The 5,762-nt window shown below is 49.1% G+C and overlaps 1 long non-coding RNA gene across 1 annotated transcript; it reads left to right on the top strand.

The window, feature by feature from the left end:
- Positions 1-325: 325 nt before the first annotated feature.
- LOC150042897 (uncharacterized) lies at positions 326-5,470 on the top strand. Its single transcript, XR_016533525.1, has 3 exons — positions 326-354; positions 584-637; positions 4,756-5,470. It is a non-coding gene; the product is annotated as an uncharacterized LOC150042897 (long non-coding RNA).
- Positions 5,471-5,762: the final 292 nt, after the last annotated feature.

Raw genomic sequence — 5,762 nt, 5'->3', positions numbered from 1 at the left:
GCAGGGCCTCCCTGCGGCGGCCCGGAAATAGGACGTTTGGCTGACAGCCGCCGGTCGAGCGCCGAGTCCTCGAGGGCCGGAAGGGGCGGGACTCACCGGATCAGCGCGGGGGTGGGGAGGCTTTCGCGCATGCGCTTTCAGGACCAAGGGCCTGCGAGAGCCTGGGACGGTGGAGGTGTGGAGCTGTGGAGGTGAAGAAGCCGGGACCCGCGGTTCTCTACCCGCCACCAAGGGGCGCAGAGGCCGTGACGCTTCCCACCCCACCGCAACTCTAAACGAATTGGAGAAATCCGAAGTTCCTAAGTGCAGGGCGCCGGGCCTCACGCCTCGGGAGGCTGAGTCTGGGGATCCCAGGTCAGAGCCAGCCCGGGTAGGAGAACCCACGAGACTTACTTCCAGTTAACCACCAAGCCCTAGCCTTGAAGGGAAAGCCAAGAGGGACTGTGATGCCCTGAGTTCAAGCCCCAGGGGCAGCACAAATGACAAGGACTGATGCTGTGGCTTGCCCCTGCCAAACACCTCCCCATGGATTTATCTTAATCATCTCATCCAGGGAATAACTAGTATTGTTTTCATTTTATAGGAAGGAGGCTGAGTTACAGAGAGGTTAAATGGCTTGGCTGAAGCCACAGAGCTGGTAAGTGTTCAAGAAAGCATCACCTCACCTTGAGCTTTTCCCAGGGCTCACTCTAGCTCTGGGTCTTCCTGAACTGCTCGGCATCTTCCAGACAGCAATCATGGGCCAAGTACAGACACTGGGTGTGTGGAGGAGAAGGCCTAGAAGTCTCAGCTTTGGAAGCAGCCCCAGTGGCAGAAGCACAGGCGTTTCCGAGTCTTAGTTCAACAGGCATGAGTGTGCATGTGCGTGCAGGTGCTCTGGTATCAAAGGGGAAGCTTCATAGACACCAAAGCTCAGGAGCGCAGTGCTCAGGGAGAGACGGATGGGAAGAGCCCCCCCAGGCTGGAAGAATATGAAAAGTCCTTTGAGAGGCTCAGAAAAATTCATTCACACAAGGCAGAATAGCAAGGCTTTCTTTCTCACTGCCAAAATATGGAGAGGTACTTTGAGTAGTAGAAACATAGTGGGCAGTTGGGTCTCTCTGTCCTTTTTTTTTTAATCTACTTCCTTCTCTTGCTCTTGACCCCTTATTTGTCTAAGTTTCTTTAGGGCAGCATGAGATGTCTTAGCACCAAAATAAAAGTCCCAGGGTGAAAGAAAAGGAATCATGATGTGGATGAGCTTACATCAGGGGAACGTGTACAACCCATCATGTGACTTCACAGATGGCAGCTTCCAGGCAGCTGGTCCCAGTTCCCAGGCCTCTGCCAGCCGCTGCGGTCCTGAGCTGGCACTTGAGGGTTGAGGTTGGCATACCCTGCTGCTGGTGCGGGAAAGCTTGAATGCTGACAGGGCTGTGGTTTTGACCCAAGAGACTAGCAGAGGGCTGCTGGACTGGGCCCTGTCCAAGAAAAGTAGGTGGTGGCTGCAAAGAGTGGCTCAGGAAATGGGCACTGGTTGGAGCAATAAAGGAATGGGGAAGACGTTGCTCATATTTAGCTGTCTGGAGTTCTTCTGCTCTCCCTGGGTAACAGAAACAGGAAGGAGAAGCTTTTTTTTTTTGGTCATGGGACTTGAACTCTGGCTTGGGAGCTGTCCCTGAGCTCTTCAGCTCGAGGCTACTGCCCTACCCCTGGAGCACAGTGAACCATCCCATTTTTTAGTGATTAATTAGAGTCTCACGTTCTTTTTTTTTTTTTTTTTTTGCCAGTCCTGGGCTTGAGCTCGGGGCCTGACCACTGTCCTTGGACTTTCTCAAGGCTAGAGCTCTACCACTTGAGCCTCAGCACCACTTCCAGCTTTTTTCTATGTATGTGGTACCGAAAAATCGTACGGGTCTTCGTGTGTGCAAGGCAAGCACTCTACCACTAGACCAAACTCCTGGCCCCAAGTCTCACATTCCTCAAATCTCAGCCTCCTGAGTAGCTAGAATTACAAGTGTGAGCCACCACACCTGGTTAGGAGAAGCTTTTCCATTGGTGGCTGTCCTTCATACCCAGAGACTTGGGGCTAAACTCCCCTAGAAGTAGAGACCCGCTGCTCCAGATGCTCAGATTGGAGGCTTAACTTGCTGTTCCTGTAGCCTGGCACTTGTCAACTATTGTAATGCTTGAGTCTCAGCAGCCCTGAGTACAGCAGACAGTATCTGCTGGTGTCACAACTCCTGAGCAAACATAGTCCTTCACAGGGCAGTGTCACAGCTCTCAGACTTGAGATCCTGGAACCTTCAGCTCTTGATAACAGCTCTATTACAGCTCTCGGGACTAGGGTGGCTGGGATTATCAGCCACAATGACAGTGACATCCCTCACACCCAGGATATCTGGTACCTTAGCCTATAAGGCTTGGCAGCTCCCTGGAATTCTTCAGTACCATGAACCTGTGGGTTCTCATCTCAGACTTCGAAGCCTTCTGACTTTATTCAGTGTCTGCCCTCCCTGCTCTTCTTTATTTCCACCCTGTGTCCACCATCTCTACTCGCCATTTGGGTTGTTTCTGCTCTGTCAGCTCTCTGAAATTTGCCAGCCACTGTCACACTGAAAACTGGGCTGCCCAAAGTAGTCAAGAAAAAAAATCTTAAAAGATCATGTTGAGTGAGACAAGTCAGGACCTAAGGAACAAAAGGCGCATGGGATCCTTAATATGCAGCTATTAAATCCAAAGAGTACAAGAGCGAGGACCCAATAACTGCATCCCCAAAGCTATGGACATGGTAATGGAAATATAAACATAACTATATAGACATAAAAACCTATGACTCTATAGACATAATGTTTTATTTCATAAATTAATATGTTTCTATGACATACAAACCCTTAGCCTAATTTTGATTAAGTTCTAAATACTAAGTCCCAGTGATTGTAAATAGAGATTCCCTCCTTGAACACTTGTATGTTAAACTTGTCATTTAAAATATGATGTAAAAATCAACGTTAATAAATTCTTTTAAAAAAAAAATCTTAAAGCATAGTCCTAAAGGCAAGAAAAAGTCATTCTGGCTTTCTGCAGCTTTACCCCAGTCCCTGACCTCACCCCGTGAACCCTCTTTTACTTGAAAAGATAACCCCAATTTTAACCCAGATTTGAAACAATTTGAAACATGAGGCGTTTAAAGTATTTCATGCATTTAGGAAATGTCAGCATGTGACTGCATCTCACCATTGGCCGTTGCCTCTGATCACCCACCTGTAACAGGATCAGGTTCCAATTCCACGGCAGAGAGTTTGCCTCATCTGCTTGAAAAACTGACTTTCATCTATAGCACCACACCACACACACACACACACACACACACACACACACAAATGATATACATAAGGACTTCAGCCATTTCCCGAGGCATGCAGCCTTAAGTTCATTTAACAAATGATACGTTGAACATCTGGGTGCCTGTGATAAATTCAGTAGAGATTCTTGTCCTCCGTGTGTTGACACCCTTCCTGGACAGACACTAAACAACAAATATGCTAAATGAACATTCTAAGGTGCTATAGAATAAAGACAAAAGAGAATATAAAGCAGGGCTGGGAGTTTGGCCTAGTGGTTAAAGTGCTTGCCTAGCATGCATGAAGACCCGGGTTCGATTCCTTGGTACCACATACATAGAAAAAAGCCGGAAGTGGTGCTGAGGCTCAAGTGGTAGAGCTCTAGCCTTGAGAAAACCCAAGGACAGTGCTCAGGCCCTGAGCTCAAGCCCAGGACTGGCAAAAAAAAAAAGAGAGAGAGAGAGAGAATATAAAGCAGCAGGAAGAGCCAGGTGGCATGGTTTAAGGATGGACAGGTGAGCAGCCGATCGATGAGCAGAGACCTGAAGAAACTGAGGCCTGTGCCATGTGTATTTCCTGGGAAGGAGCCTTCCGGGCAGCAGGAACAGCCCGTACAACAGCCCCCAGCTGGAAGAACAGTGAGAGGCTGACACCCACCCATATTCAAGGCAGTGTCATTCACAGCCCAAATCCACCCGTGGATGAATGGACAGTCACAGTGCTGGTGTCCTGTACATCCAGTGTCATACTTTTCAGCCATAAAAAGAAAGGGTATTTGGGGGTAATTTGTTGTTATTGTGCTCACCAAACTAGGTCAGAAGTCAAAGGATGAATACTGAATAGTTAGATTCATATGCACAATAAACACATGGGGCTATCTATCAAGCTGGGGGTCACCATTTACATAGTTTTTGTTGAGGATGATGAAGAAATCTGGGGGGGGGGGGGGGTGATAGCAGCTGCTTCACAACAGTCAGTGAAGTTCATGCTACAGAATTGTGCACTTGGTTGAGACGATCAGTATTCTGCTCTGTGTTGTTCCATAATGAGGAAGGCAAGGAGGACAGTGATGATGGAACAGAGAGGGCAAGAAAGAGGGTTACAGGAAACCAAGTCCCTGAGTGGGAGAGGTCAGGTCGGTCATGCTCTTGTGAAGACTCTGCCCTTTGCTCTCAAGGAGGGAGACCCCGGGCGGGGAGGCTGAGAGAGGAGAGGGACAGGATGGGACCTTAGCTGCTAGGCTGAGAAGCGATGCCAGGACCAAAAACACCAAGTTTACTTGCCACATGCTAAATGGAGCCCTGGAAGGAAAGGCCAGTTATAACAGTGACTGCCCGAGGAAGAGAAGGAGGGAGTGTCTGAGCTGCTCTGCCTAGGGTATGCTTTTTCTTATGCTTGGATTTGTTTTCTTCCATATATGTGTTTCCCAAAGATACCTAAAGCAAAAGAAAACAAAACGTGAAGGAAAAGACATGTGAGAAAAGAGTGAGAAAATCAGCAAAAAGAAGAACTGGAAACCGTCCCCAGATCGCTCTCTCTTACAGAATCTCCTCCTGGCCGGGAGTTTGGCCTAGTGGTTAAAGTGCTTGCCTAGCATGCATGAAGACCCGGGTTCGATTTCTCGGTACCACATATAGAAAAAAGCCGGAAGTGGTGCTGAGGCTCAAGTGGTAGAGCTTTAGCCTTGAGAAAGTCCAAGGACAGTGCTCAGGCCCTGAGCTCAAGCCCAGGACTGGCAAAAAAAAAAAAAAAAAAAAAAAAAAAAAAAAGCGTCTCAGAATCTCCTCCTCTCTGTAAGCCTGTTTGTTCTTCTGAGATAAAGAGTTACAATCCCTCCCCAGAATAGGCCAGAAGAGTTGTTTGTCTCAGCTCAGAGTCAGAGAAAAGTTTCTCCTAGATCAGAATTGGGGTGTCCAGGGCCTTTCTGTCCTGGCTAGTGGGCTGCGTCCAGTGAGAAGGCTGTGACTACCCAGACTGGCCACCAGGGGACACAGCCTCACCACGCAGGACCTGTGAGGACGGCCTGCATTTCACAGGTCAGTGGGGGTTTGTCTCCCACTCTGGCCTTTCTGGTGGGCCTCCTGTGTCCAGCAGAGGGGTGGGGCTCCTCAGCCTGAGGTAGGAGCCCCAGTCCCCCACCCTGCCCTTAACGCCCTCAAGTAGGTCCCTTCTCTTGTAGCACGTGCTGAGCTGCTGATGGCACGGGGTTTGGAGGGCCTCATTCTGGTCCTGGCCGGCCTTTCAACGTGGTTTTCTCTCCAGGATCCCAAATCCTGATAGGCCCACAATCCTCTTTCAGAGTGGATGCCACCTCCAGCCAGCCAGGTGCTCTGTCTGAAAATCAGTTATCCTTAACCTCTTTGCCTCGCCCCCACATCTGAGCTCTCAGCAGGTCCTGTCCACTTTTGCTTTGGAATGGGCCTTGTTCATAGCCACTGT

This window comes from Megascapheus bottae, chromosome 33 (genome assembly GCF_031878675.1).
Source record: "Megascapheus bottae isolate mThoBot1 chromosome 33, mThoBot2.hap1, whole genome shotgun sequence".
In the NCBI taxonomy this organism is placed as follows: Eukaryota; Metazoa; Chordata; class Mammalia; order Rodentia; family Geomyidae; genus Megascapheus; species Megascapheus bottae.
The sequence above is the reverse complement of the archived record's forward strand: the minus strand, read 5'-3'. Positions and strand labels throughout refer to the sequence as shown.